The 13618-nt window shown below is 42.9% G+C and overlaps 1 long non-coding RNA gene across 1 annotated transcript in view; it reads left to right on the top strand.

Annotated features, from left to right (window-relative positions):
- Positions 1-11654, top strand: part of LOC108700924 — a 147332-nt gene extending 135678 nt beyond the window's left edge. The window contains exon 4 of the long non-coding RNA XR_001933071.2: positions 11280-11654. This is a non-coding gene — a long non-coding RNA (uncharacterized LOC108700924). The remainder of the gene's footprint in view (positions 1-11279) is intronic.
- The last annotated feature ends 1964 nt before the right edge of the window (positions 11655-13618 follow it).

Genomic DNA, 13618 nt, shown 5'->3' with positions numbered 1-13618 from the left:
GTTTATTTGCTCCAGGCCTAGGCAGCCCATCTCAACCTGATGCCAATTCAGGGCAAACTGCAAGGGGTGGAAAAATAGGCAGCAACTACAAGCAAGAAACCCAAATTATAACTATTTTGCTTTTCTTATATATACAAAAACTTTAATAAATAGACACCACAAACAATTCAGTGCTTTATAGATACATGTTCCTACAGAAGTGCCCAAGGCAAACCAAAATGCATACTCTCCTGCACCACTAAACCCCCACCCATCCTAGGTAGTGCAGCCCATTAAACATTAGACATGAGCTGGGAATTGCAGAAAGTGGCTGCTAAACAGGAATAATTCACCGGATAAAGGCAGTGAGCCTGGGAGAGAGGGTGCTGGGAGAAGGCTTAGATTGGGGGGAGGGACAGCACTAAATTGATGTGTTAGGGGATTTTTAGGGACACAATGGGGCTTTTTGTGCCCTCACAGAGCCCATGGTTTCAGCACTTTTGTTGCCGTTTCGCCACGTCGGCACAGGGTAATACAATTTCCTCAAAAGCTGTGAAATCCACCGTTCATCTGACTACAGAATGGGGTCTTAGGACTCACTGCTTGGGAAAGCTGGAGAACAACAAATCTTCCCTCTGTCTTTCTCTACAGTCACCACTGCCCTCTCGCCCCAGTCTCTCACCCCTCTGACTATCTCACAGGTACAAACTGGGAGTCTTCTACTCACCTGCACTGCTTGTCTGACAATGGGACACAGTCTCCCCTTACTAAGGAATGATATAACCAACCCTGTGTATAATACAGATCTGACATGTATTGCTCTGTAAACAGTACAGCATGAGGGTAGAGCTTATTGTGTGCCCAGAACATATGGGAAGGAGGTGCCATATTGTTTCCCTTAGACAGTACAGTATGAGGGTATAGCTTATTGTGTGCCCAGAACATTCCTTCTCTGTATATTTGTATTTATACATATGGGAAGGAGGTGCCATATTGTTTCCCTTAGACAGTACAGTATGAGGGTATAGCTTATTGTGTGCCCAGAACATTCCTTCTCTGTATATTTGTATCAATACATATGGGAAGGAGGTGCCATATTGTTTCCCTTAGACAGTACAGTATGAGGGTATAGCTTATTGTGTGCCCAGAACATTGCTTCTCTGTATATTTGTATTTATACATATGGGAAGGAGGTGCCAAATTGTTTCCCTTAGACAGTACAGTATGAGGGTATAGCTTATTGTGTGCCCAGAACATTCCTTCTCTGTATATTTGTATTTATACATATGGGAAGGAGGTGCCATATTGTTTCCCTTAGACATTGTATATTTCTATTTATACATATGGGGTAGCAAATCCAACTACATGTATTTTACCCATGGTCATTTGGACTCTGAAAAATTTGGCCCCTGTGCCTAGCCATAGCAGGATCTCTGGCCCACCCTGCTTTTGTGCACATTTAAAGAAGGGCAGGAACACACATTTCACACTTGGTGCAGAGCTGAGGTTAATGTGAATAAAGTGGGGGAAGTGATTTGGCACCCAGAATCCTGCCCCCTGCATGCCCTTGACTTGATCTTTACCACTGTGTGGCCAAATCATGCTCTGGGCACTCGTCTGTATAAGATATTAGAAGGAAAGAGAATTCTGATACAAATTTTGGCATTTCTTGCCAGAGAATGATAATTTCACACCCAAGTGACGTACAGTCAGACCTCTGTGTGGCTAAGGATTTTGAAAAGCTCATGGGTTAAGACAAATCCTCTCTGTGCTGTTTTGTCCGAGGCCAGGACTCATATATTTGGGCTGTATCAGTACTTGTCATCTGGAATGGGCACATTTTATGGTACCATGCAGCACAGCATCGCTGCCCAGCTCCTCTCATTGAGTCAGAGTATGGTGCTGGTGCCAAATGATGTAACAGTCTTCTCTTATTTTTCAAGGACTTTGGCACAACTTAGAGAAAACTCCCAGGACTTTGTGTTTTGAATGAAGGAACCCAAATGCCCTCAGGCAGAGAGAAATGTCTGTCCATCTATCCTATCCGTACTGTATAGGAAAGCTCTGCATGCAGGAGGGGCTCAGCGCTGTGGTGCTGGCTTAGATTGTAAGCTCAATGGGGTGGGAATAATAGAAGTACAGAGCTCTCACTAGTAAGATTCTATGCATTAAAGGGTGAATAAACCAATGACTGGATTTATAGAATTGGTGGCCGCAGGCAACATGCTGCAAAGTGGTCTTTACCCTGTGCAATACTTTGGTATATCTTAACAATATTTAATTACATTTAGAGTTGTAAATATTATATTGTTCTATGTAGTTTCAATTTATATATCTAACATAGGGTTTCCTTCAAGGGTCCCTTTATATGCTGGGGGTCACCTCTTTGCTTTACCCTAAAATCGTAAAAACAGCTTGTGTACTGAGCTCTGGGGCTGATGTATTGCTTCCCAGAGAATGGAAGATTAGAGCCCCATATCTCTCACCATGCACTTCTTTTTAGGTACCTTTGCACCCCATTTGTTGTGGGGCAGGTGACTAACTTTTGACTTCCCCAAGGAAACCAAAAGCTAAATTTAGTAAGAGGGGTGTGTGTGTGTGGACAGAAGCTTCTTAGTATTCTCTGCTGAACTGTGCTTAGTACAGGGGAATACCTATACTGCCATAGTTTTATGGGATCTCTTTGTACAGGTCGGGGGAAAGATGGGGGTATATCTGTGCCTATATATTATACAGTTACATTATGTACATATATGATATGGGGGTTACACTGTGACAGTGGTTGGAGGAAAGATGGGGGTATATCTGTGTCTATATATTATACAGTTACATTATGTGCATATATGATATGGGGGTTACACTGTGACAGTGGTTGGAGGAAAGATGGGGGTATATCTGTGCCTATATATTATACAGTTACATTATGTGCATATATGATATGGGGGTTACACTGTGACAGTGGTTGGAGGAAAGATGGGGGTATATCTGTGCCTATATTTTATACAGTTACATTATATGCATATATGATATGGGGGTTACACTGTGACAGTGGTTGGAGGAAAGATGGGGGTATATCTGTGCCTATATATTATACAGTTACATTATGTGCATATATGATATGGGGGTTACACTGTGACAGTGGTTGGGGGAAAGATGGGGGTATATCTGTGTCTATATATTATACAGTTACATTATGTGCATATATGATATGGGGGTTACACTGTGACAGTGGTTGAGGGAAAGATGGGGGTATATCTGTGCCTATATATTATACAGTTACATTATGTGCATATATGATATGGGGGTTACACTGTGACAGTGGTTGGGGGAAAGATGGGGGGTATATCTGTGTCTATATATTATACAGTTACATTATGTGCATATATAATATGGGGGTTACACTGTGACAGTGGTTGGGGGAAAGATGGGGGTATATCTGTGCCTATATATTATACAGTTACATTATGTACATATATGATATGGGGGTTACACTGTGACAGTGGTTGGAGGAAAGATGGGGGTATATCTGTGCCTATATATTATACAGTTACATTATGTGCATATATGATATGGGGGTTACACTGTGACAGTGGTTGGGGGAAAGATGGGGGTATATCTGTGCCTATATATTATACAGTTACATTATGTGCATATATGATATGGGGGTTACACTGTGACAGTGGTTGGGGGAAAGATGGGGGAGTATATCTGTGTCTATATATTATACAGTTACATTATGTGCATATATGATATGGGGGTTACACTGTGACAGTGGTTGGGGGAAAGATGGGGGTATATCTGTGCCTATATATTATACAGTTACATTATGTGCATATATGATATGGGGGTTACACTGTGACAGTGGTTGGGTGAAAGATGGGGGTATATCTGTGCCTATATATTATACAGTTACATTATGTGCATATATGATATGGGGGTTACACTGTGACAGTGGTTGGAGGAAAGATGGGGGTATATCTGTGCCTATATATTATACAGGAAAGATGGGGGAGGGAGTTATATCTGTGCTTGTATAATATAGGCAGGATTTAGATCCTTCACATTCAAAGGTGCATTTGTTGCTATTGCAGGGATTAAGGGGTTAAACACATTGCACATTGTACCTTAGGATAAGGGAAGGTTCTGCCTCTGATCTGGGTTTCCCTGTCACTGGGATCCCAAGAGAGTGGGTTGGAAGGTGCCCTGAACACATGATTTATCTCACTGCAGAAATCCCAGCAGGCATCTCCATGTATTCCTTCTCCACAGAAGGGACTTCAGGACAGCGTGAGGAGGCTGGATTAGTGGGGGTGCCATACTCCCCCCTCCAAACCCACTCCAAAGCTGCACTGCAGGTCTGAGGATTGGTGTAAAATGCGTAAGTGGTAACTACTGTGTGAACTGCAGAGGAATGGCCAGTGTGTAAGCCATACATTTGTGCTGCCTGCGCTGGGCTCTGTGCTGTACATCATACAGTGTCAGCAGTCTGTACCTAAAAGGGACATGGGGGGAGGAAGACCCCCCTCCAGAAAGGAGAGAATCTGTTGGCCCATCATTGCTGCCGTCTCTTCTCGTAAGGAGCATACTGTCAGTAAGGCTCAGCGGCTACATGTTCCTGGAAGCAGCAGATATGTTACAGTTACACGGCATATATAGCACTGGGGGGCTATTCTCAGAAAGGGCATGTTCTACTGTTGCCAAATACAGACTAAATATTATGTACAGAATTGCACATGTTGATTGTAGCAGGGGGAAACAATTACCCTTGCACTCCTCATTTTCTGGTAATATTGGTAATACATGGGTAAATAAATGGGCCCCTTCAGTTGGCAACGTATTGGCCAGGGCATGGGGCCCTCCCAATAGCCTGTCTGACTGGTATCTGTCTGAACTGAATATAAGAGGGAGCACAAAGAATTCCCACATCCTCTCGCTCCTTCCCCCAGTTTATTCAAGGTGTTAATAAAAGACCGGGCAGACTTTATTCCAAGTCAGGCTTGTTGATGAACACGTGGGTGATGGCAGTTAGGGTGTAGGTGACAGTTCAGGGGTGCAAGCAATAGGCAACGGTGATGTATCAGCCTTGAATTTGAAGTCTCCTTGTGCTTATGGCATGGATGAGAGAACAGGGAGTTATAGAAAAAGAATGTTAGGGTGCAGGGGATAGGGTGCAACATATCTCCACTGCAGGAATCCATAACAAATGATGGAAAAGTAAGTGCAGGGGAGCCAGGGAACTGCCAGTCTCTGGAAGCCGATATCAGCGCAGAGTCATGGCTTGTGACTGAGTCACCCTTCTGTGACAGCTGCGAGGAACGGGCCATCATTTACACGGCTTTGGTTACACATCACCCTGTCCCAGCCAGGCCTTGCTGTCCTATGTAACCTTTATATCTCCATGAGACACGGGAAGAAATGAGAATAAACACAGAAGAAAAGGTCAATACTGTGGCAACTCCCACCAATATGTATAAATATACAGAGAAGGCACCTCCATAATCTATAACCCATTCTCTCTCTCATATATATATATATATATATATATATATATATATATATATATATATATATATATATATATATATTATTATTATTTTTTAATTAACTGGAGCCATGAGGCTCCATATCAGGATTCTGTTCACTTTAAACCTGGCACAAGAGCTGCAAAGTAGGGGACATGTCTATTTGTCACTGGGAATGAACACTGGATTTAATCCTGAATCAGAAGGAACAGCAGGGAATATCCCAGGGCTTGAAATGAAGGATATTTCCTATAAAAAGAACACGCTCTTACAAGTGGTGTCTGGGTGTCTCTATATTAAGTGCTTAGCAGAGCAAACATTAAATCATACCTCCCAACTGTCCCATTTTCAGCTGGACAGTCCCGGGTTTGTTACAGAAATGTCCCAACTTTCTCTTTGATCTCCTGCACTGAACAACCAGAAAAAGATACAATGTTTCAACTTAATTGGTTTTTGGCAGAGAGCCCAGAATATCTACCAGGTGCACTTCGAGACTTGTGTAACAATTTAAGATAAGTAATTGTAACAATTTAAGATAAGTAGGTATTTTGGGGAAACTGTGACTTGCAGCTTAAAGGAGAAGGAAACCCCCAGGGCGCTAAACCCCTCCCCCCCTCCCCTGTGCTGCCCCCCCTCCCTCCTCCCCCTGGCCTACCTGTCCCCCTGGGCAAATGCCCCTAACTTTTTACTCACCCTCTGCGCAGGTCCTGTCCACGGAGTACGCAGTCGCCATCTTCTCCCACGCGCGTCTTCTTCCTGCTCTGATCGGCGTTTTCTGGCGCGAATGCGCAGTAGGGACAGGTACGGTACGGCTCTACTGCGCATGCCGCCGAATGTCACAAAGTTTTCCGATTTCACTTCGTGACATTCGGCGCATGCGCAGTAGAGCCGTACCGGTACCTGTTCCTACTGCGCATGCGCCAGAAAACGCCGATCAGAGCGGCAAATCTTTTTGTCCCTCTTTCAATTTCCAAGATGTTGAGAGGTATGTATTATCAGTCTCTGTCTCAGCCCCAGCAGCTGAACAACCAATACAACTAAATGATGCATCTGGGCTGGGAATGTCTCTCCGTGTTGCACTTCCTAAATGTAACTAAGCCTCTACTGAAATACATATGCCAAACTCATAATATACTGCGAGTGCAGGTTTTTGTTACCAGTATGTGCCCATTTTACTATAGACATGTATTAATTACAATTTCACTGGGTAAATTCACCTTATACTTACCCCTGCTTTTTATAAACTGCTGTTCTGCATTAGTGTGACCTGCTTTCTAAAATGCGGAGCTTCCTTATGCTGCTTTCAGTCTCACCCTCTTATTCCTTTAGGGTTTAAGCACACGGGCAGATCTGGGGAGATTTAGTCGCCTGGTGACTAATCGTCTCTTCTGCAGGGCGACAATCTCCCCGAACTGCCTTCCCCACAAGGAAACTTCGGGAGACCTCGGAAATCGAAGCGCTGCGAGTGCATTGGCGCTGGCGTTTTGTCATTATAGCAGGCGGCAGGCAGGGGGAAGGCAGTTCAGGGAGGTTGTTGCCCTGCAGAAGAGGCGATTAGTCACCAGGTGACTAAATCTGCCCATTTGCTAGCTCCCTGCCGGGAGGCTGTCCCCTCAGTGGCGGAACTACCGGGGGAGAAGGGGGTGTGAGCGGGCCAGAGCCCGCACCCCCTCAGGGCCCCCCGGCAGTCTGTGCGCCACTAACAAATGCGGCCAAATGCGGCCGTACGGAGGGGGCGGGCCCGGCTGTGCGTCACGCACCAGGGCCTGCCCCCCTCTAGGATTGCTTCTGTGTTCCCTATATGTTCCTCTCTTTCTGTAAAGCAGAACTTCCATAGGGTGATGGCAGATTGGTGTCACATGATAAAGCTAAATCAGTAAAGGCAAAATATACGAGGCACAATTTGAATAAACTCATTTTTTTTTTTAGTTGTAATATTGGTGTGTAGGCCTTCATCTCAGGTCATTTTGCCTGGTCATGTGCTTTCAGAAAAGAGCCAGCACTTTAGGATGGAACTGCTTTCTGGCAGGCTGTTGTTTCTCCTACTTAATGTCGCAGTGGGACCTGGATTTTACTATTGAGTGCTGTTCTTAGATCTACCAGGCAGCAGTTATCTTGTGTTAGGGAGCTGCTATCTGGTTACCTTCCCGTTGTTCTGTTGTTAGGCTGCTGGGGGGGGGGGATGAGGGTGATCTCACTCTTGCAGTACAGCAGTAAAGTGTGACTGAAGTTTATCAGAGCACAAGCCACATGACTGGGGGCAGCTGGGAAACTTACAATATGTCTATTGTAATAAAATTAAATCTAAAAAAAATCTGTTGGATGGATTTCAGAATTCTGCTGGAGCAACCCTATAAACTGATGTGTTTTGAAAAAAACATTTTTTCCCATGACAGTATCCCTTTAAAGATACAGGGGGTCCCCTAATGGGATATAATTAAAGAGTAAGAACAGAACGGGGTGTGTAACAGAAGTAGATGCAGTGGTGCCCGGGCTCGTTTACAGGTGAGAGGAAGAGACAGAGCAGAGAATGGGCTGGTAGAACTGAGGCTGCACCTCTCTGCAGTATTACTGCTGCATTTGCAGAGAGAGAGAGGAACAAATTCCATGCCAACCCGGGCAACTCTGCCAAGTGTTATTGCACATCCCGGCTGCTGAAATAAACCAATCACAATGACTTATACAATTAAGAGCTGCAGTGATAAAAGAGAATGATAATACGGCCTCAATTCTTCATTAATACCGGATATTCTTATGTATATATTACACTTCTCTTGACTCTAAGCCAGAGTATGATAAAAATTCTAATCCGATTTTCGAGATTTATTTAAAAAACTCGAATTTCAATAACTTCCCTAGTCGAATTTCATAGTTGTGACCATAAAAAAAAATAAAAAAATAGAACATTCAAATTTCAAATTGAATTTTCAATTCGACCCTTGATAAATCTGCCCTTTAATTGCAGGGGAAAGCTCTGCCCATCTGATTGCCTAAGAACCCAGGTATTTCATGTACTTGTACTTAGTTACATGAACTAATAATCAGCCTGGAAGTAAGACAGATTTGATTTTTCTGCATTGCTGCAAATAACACCCATCTCTCTCCGCACCTTTATTCCCAGTGATACAATGGGCCTGACAATCAGTGTTCGTTCAGGGAGGGGGGGGGGGTATTTTGGGAAACAGATGAACTGCTCTGCCATAAACATCGCATACATTGCAGTTTTGTTTTAGCCGAGCAAGCAGGAGCCCAGGATCTCCCCTATATTGTGCTATGTACTAACACTGCTCCTCAGCTGCACCCTGATCTGAGCTGCAGTCATAAGCAGAGAATTAGGGGAGCTGTAGAAAAGAGATCTTTAATTTAGGGTTGCACCGAATCCTTCACAAAAGATTCGGCCAAATACCGAACCGAATCCTAATTTGCATATGAAAATTAGGGATGGGAAAGGGAAAACATTTTTTTACTTCCTTGTTTTATGACAAAAAGTCACGTGATTTTCCTCCCCGCCCCTAATTTGCATATGTAAATTAGGATTCAGTTCGGCCTGGCAGAAGGATTCGGGCAAATCCAAATCCTGCTGAAAAAGGCCGAATTCTGGCTGAATCCCAAACCAAATCCTGGATTCGGTGCATCCCTGCTTTAATTATGAAACCCACTTTTTCATCTGGGGCCAAGCGTTTTTAAACCCTCCTAAGACACTGAACAATGAGAAATTTTTATTTACAATCAGATGTAGCCCCATAATGATTGCACAGAAACCTTGCAATCTAAGTATTTGCTGCCAGTTATGAGGGTTTAACTCAGGAACTGACATTCTTTTGGGACTGTTTTACTCACTATACAACAGAACCATCATAAAATGCAACTTTGCTAATCCCTATACAATAAAAATATGATGTGCCCCACCCCCTCCTTTAATTAAAGTCCCATCAATCCTGGGCGAGTTGCGTGCAGAGGAATGGAAGAAAGTGGCATCCACTGTACAGCTGGCATGTGAATTTCTAATCCAATCATTTTTGGAAGACAATATTACTGCCTTTGTGACCTCTCATAAAAGTTACCCATCCATTCATTCCAATTAATGGCGCTACAGTGTTTCCGTTAACACCGGCTGTAACTCTTGGCTAATGGATGGCGCTCTGCAATGTTGGAATTAATGTGAATTAGGGTGGCACTACCGCTGGTCTAACCCTTCCTGCGCTGGTCTGAAAGTGGGAAAGGTATATATATATATATATATATATATATATTATATATATATATATATATATATATATATATATATATATATAGACAGATATACCCCCATCTTTCCCCCAATCTCTGTCACAGTGTAACCCCCATATCATATATGCACATAATGTAACTGTATAATATATAGGCACAGATATACCCCCATCTTTCCTCCAACCACTGGTCACAGTGTAACCCCCATATCATATATTCACATAATGTAACTGTATAATATATAGGCACAGATATACCCCCATCTTTCCTCCAACCACTGTCACAGTGTAACCCCCATATCATATATGCACATAATGTAACTGTATAATATATAGGCACAGATATACCCCCATCTTTCCTCCAACTACTGTCACAGTGTAACCCCCATATCATATATGCACATAATGTAACTGTATAATATATAGGCACAGATATACCCCCATCTTTCCTCCAACCACTGTCACAGTGTAACCCCCATATCATATATTCACATAATGTAACTGTATAATATATAGGCACAGATATACCCCCATCTTTCCTCCAACCACTGTCACAGTGTAACCCCCATATCATATATGCACATAATGTAACTGTATAATATATAGACACAGATATACCCCCATCTTTCCTCCAACCACTGTCACAGTGTAACCCCCATATCATATATGCACATAATGTAACTGTATAATATATAGACACAGATATACCCCCATCTTTCCCCCAACCACTGTCACAGTGTAACCCCCATATCATATATGCACATAATGTAATGTATAATATATAGGCACAGATATACCCCCCATCTTTCCCCCAACCACTGTCACAGTGTAACCCCCATATCATATATGCACATAATGTAACTGTATAATATATAGGCAGGTGATTAAAGAAAGGGGAGTGAAGAGGTTTTTGTCACCCACTCGTGGGACTATTATTTGCTGAGGCAGCAAAATACTCACTACATGTGCCAGTGTCCTCAACTCTTGTTTCCCTAACTCCCAGAAGTGACTAGTTATTTATAATTCTGCCCTGACAATAAAAATCCAAAGTAGGTACATCCCAAAGCTGAAGGACAGAGGCAGCCCCCATAGAATTAAGCAAATTAACATACTGCCATTTTCCTTTAAGGATCCATCAAGAACTGTCTCCCACAATCCCCAGCTGCCCTTATTAATAATTGTGTTGTGCCTATTCCAATACAATTATAGTCTTCTTGCCTCGCTTACATTTCCTTATCTCTCTTGCGCTGCTAATTAATCTAACTAATGAATCCACATTATAAAGAACAAAACTCGTCCTGGTCTGACTGAGCGTTGCAGCTTTTGCAAACATTCACCAACACCTAGCAACCAATCAACAGCCAGCATCTACCTGTATAATGGAGTTAGGATAATGATAGCGTGCATCTGATTGGTTGCCATGGGGTTCAAGGCTAGGGTGATATGCAGTCAGTGTAGGTGGAATGCACACATTTAGCTCACATTTTGTTAATGAAAGTACATTTTTTTTAAAGTTTTAACTTCTTGATTTGTTCTTTTTCTCTTGCAGAATGGATGGGCCCAGCTGCTAATATAATGTTTACAGACAACAGAGGGTTCTGGGAACTGGAGTGCAGAGAATCTCCTGTGCATTGACTTACACCTATGAAAAACACTAGAAAGCCCCCAAACATTGATGCTTGTTTCCATTTAATAACATGACTGTGGATCTGCAGCAATAACTCAGCCTTTTCTTATTTGTGTGTTTTACTCACGCAGTAGAATTCTTCCTTCTAAGCAAATGCTCTTTCAAGCAAACAAAAGACAAGGTTCCTCAAATCTAATTTGATCTAGAAATTCACTTTAAAGCAAGTCTTCTTCTATTTGTTATTGGCACATCTCAATGCAAAGTTGCAAACCCAATTAAAATTTTTATTTTGCAGTGTCTTTCTTGCGGACATTCAAAGAGAATCCTCCAATCAGAAGCCTCAGTGGCTTTACAATATATACAGCATTTCCATGTGCCACTTCCCTGCCCAGCGCTATATGGGGCTGGCCACTAGGAGGGCAAAGGCATTTTGTGAAAAATAGTGACAGAAATAGGAAGGAGTATTGTCAGCGGTGTGCCTTTACTTTCCTGGGTCCTCCTGCAAAAAAATAAAAAGCTTTTTGGGGTCTCTCATCAGGTTGGATACAGCAACCACTTCTCTCCTGTGCCCACCAGTGAATGTATTTGTGAATGAGGGGTGCAAATCCTTTCTTGGTCTCCCTGCAGATCTAGCCATATGTAGTGATGCCACTTAGTAGTGTGTATTTGGAGAACACATTACACACCATCATTTCTACCCCTGTGTTTCAATGTTAAACAGAGACAATTCTTTAACACATAGCTCTCATTACAGAATACATTTAAACCATACACATCTAATCTTTAATCAGTTAAACTACATTTCCCAGCAGGCTGGAACTATCCATGACATGAGTCCTTTCCAACAGCAGAAGGCTGGACCTATACAGCTCTTTCATTTACCATAAACATCTAATCTTTCATCTGAATTAAACTATATTTCCCAGCAACCCCTGGGTAGTGAAGGCTGCAATGTATATGTGTAGCACGCACGCTGGATGTATCCATGACAAGTCCTTTCCAACAGCAAAAGGCTGAACCTATAGATCTCTCCCATTTACCCAAATCGTGGCATCATCGCTCCGGTCATTCAAACAGCAGCAAGTTCTCCTGCGTGTACAGATAATTAGGAACAAAGGTTTCTATGATGGCATCAATAGCAAATATATTATATATATATCTACACGGAGAGTTATTACGCTGGGTAGGCTTCTAGACTAGGATGGAATGTTCTCATCTCTCCGTGCAATCAGATTTTTGGCAGCCACATGCCTTCTCTCCATAGAAGTGCACTACAAATTATGCTGGCGCAACAGAAAGCAAGGAGACACAGTCTATGCTCATAATAAACCTTTGCTCATATTTCTCAAAGCAGATTTCAGCATGGGGGAGCCAAATCACTGGCTGCATGGAGCAATTATATTTCCTTATTGATGGATATTTTATTGGGAGGGGGGTATAAAAACTGCATCTTTTTAAGCTGGCTCCATGTATCTTCTCATTATGTTATATTTACCACCCCCATCGCCTCAGTCTATACATTCTCAATCATACATTGTTCTCCCTCTGGATAGATCCACATTTCCCAAAGCATCCCCCATACGCTGACATTGAAGGATGACCCTCTCTGTGCAGAGGGAGCCCCCGTTAGTTAGGGAAACCACGTAATTAAGGAAAAATTTGAGGCTTACGTAAAAGGAGCCCGCTGTCTGTATTCAAAGCAATAACTGCGCTAAAGGCAGTGATCTCTCCGCTCCAGTAATTCATCCCTAACCAAATAAATGTAGTGATATTGTTTCAGGAGTGACAGTCAGCAGCTGCTGTGGGGAGATATATGAAGACAAGCAGCCAGGACACTTACATGACTTTCATTGTGTTACACAGGGCAGTGTATAGTATGGGTATAATATAGTTTCTCGCAGCCTCTCGTTGTGTAACGGTTTGTGCAATAGAGAGGTGCAATGCAGTGTGACGCACATGTTCCACGCAGAGGTTAACCAAGCACTCACGCAGCTCTCTTCCCAAAAGAACTTACACAGAATATTCAAAATCATAAGGTACGGAACAGAAAGGAAGCCATACCATGAACAGACACTTAGCATTGGACTGGGGGTCCCAGGGCTGCTGACTCAGGGACGTCTGCCACAACTGCAAAGCCCCCTCCAGCCCCCATGCCTGAATTGTAACCCCCCCTCTGGATCCCCTGTGTGTAACTTTTTCTTATTGCATCCACGTCGGAGGCCAGGTAAGGAGTTCGGAGGCAGCAAAGAAGACGTCATGCA

Source organism: Xenopus laevis, chromosome 9_10L, assembly GCF_017654675.1.
Source record: "Xenopus laevis strain J_2021 chromosome 9_10L, Xenopus_laevis_v10.1, whole genome shotgun sequence".
NCBI lineage: Eukaryota > Metazoa > Chordata > Amphibia > Anura > Pipidae > Xenopus > Xenopus laevis.
Note: the sequence above shows the minus strand (reverse complement) of the source record. Positions and strands in the feature narration are given on the sequence as shown.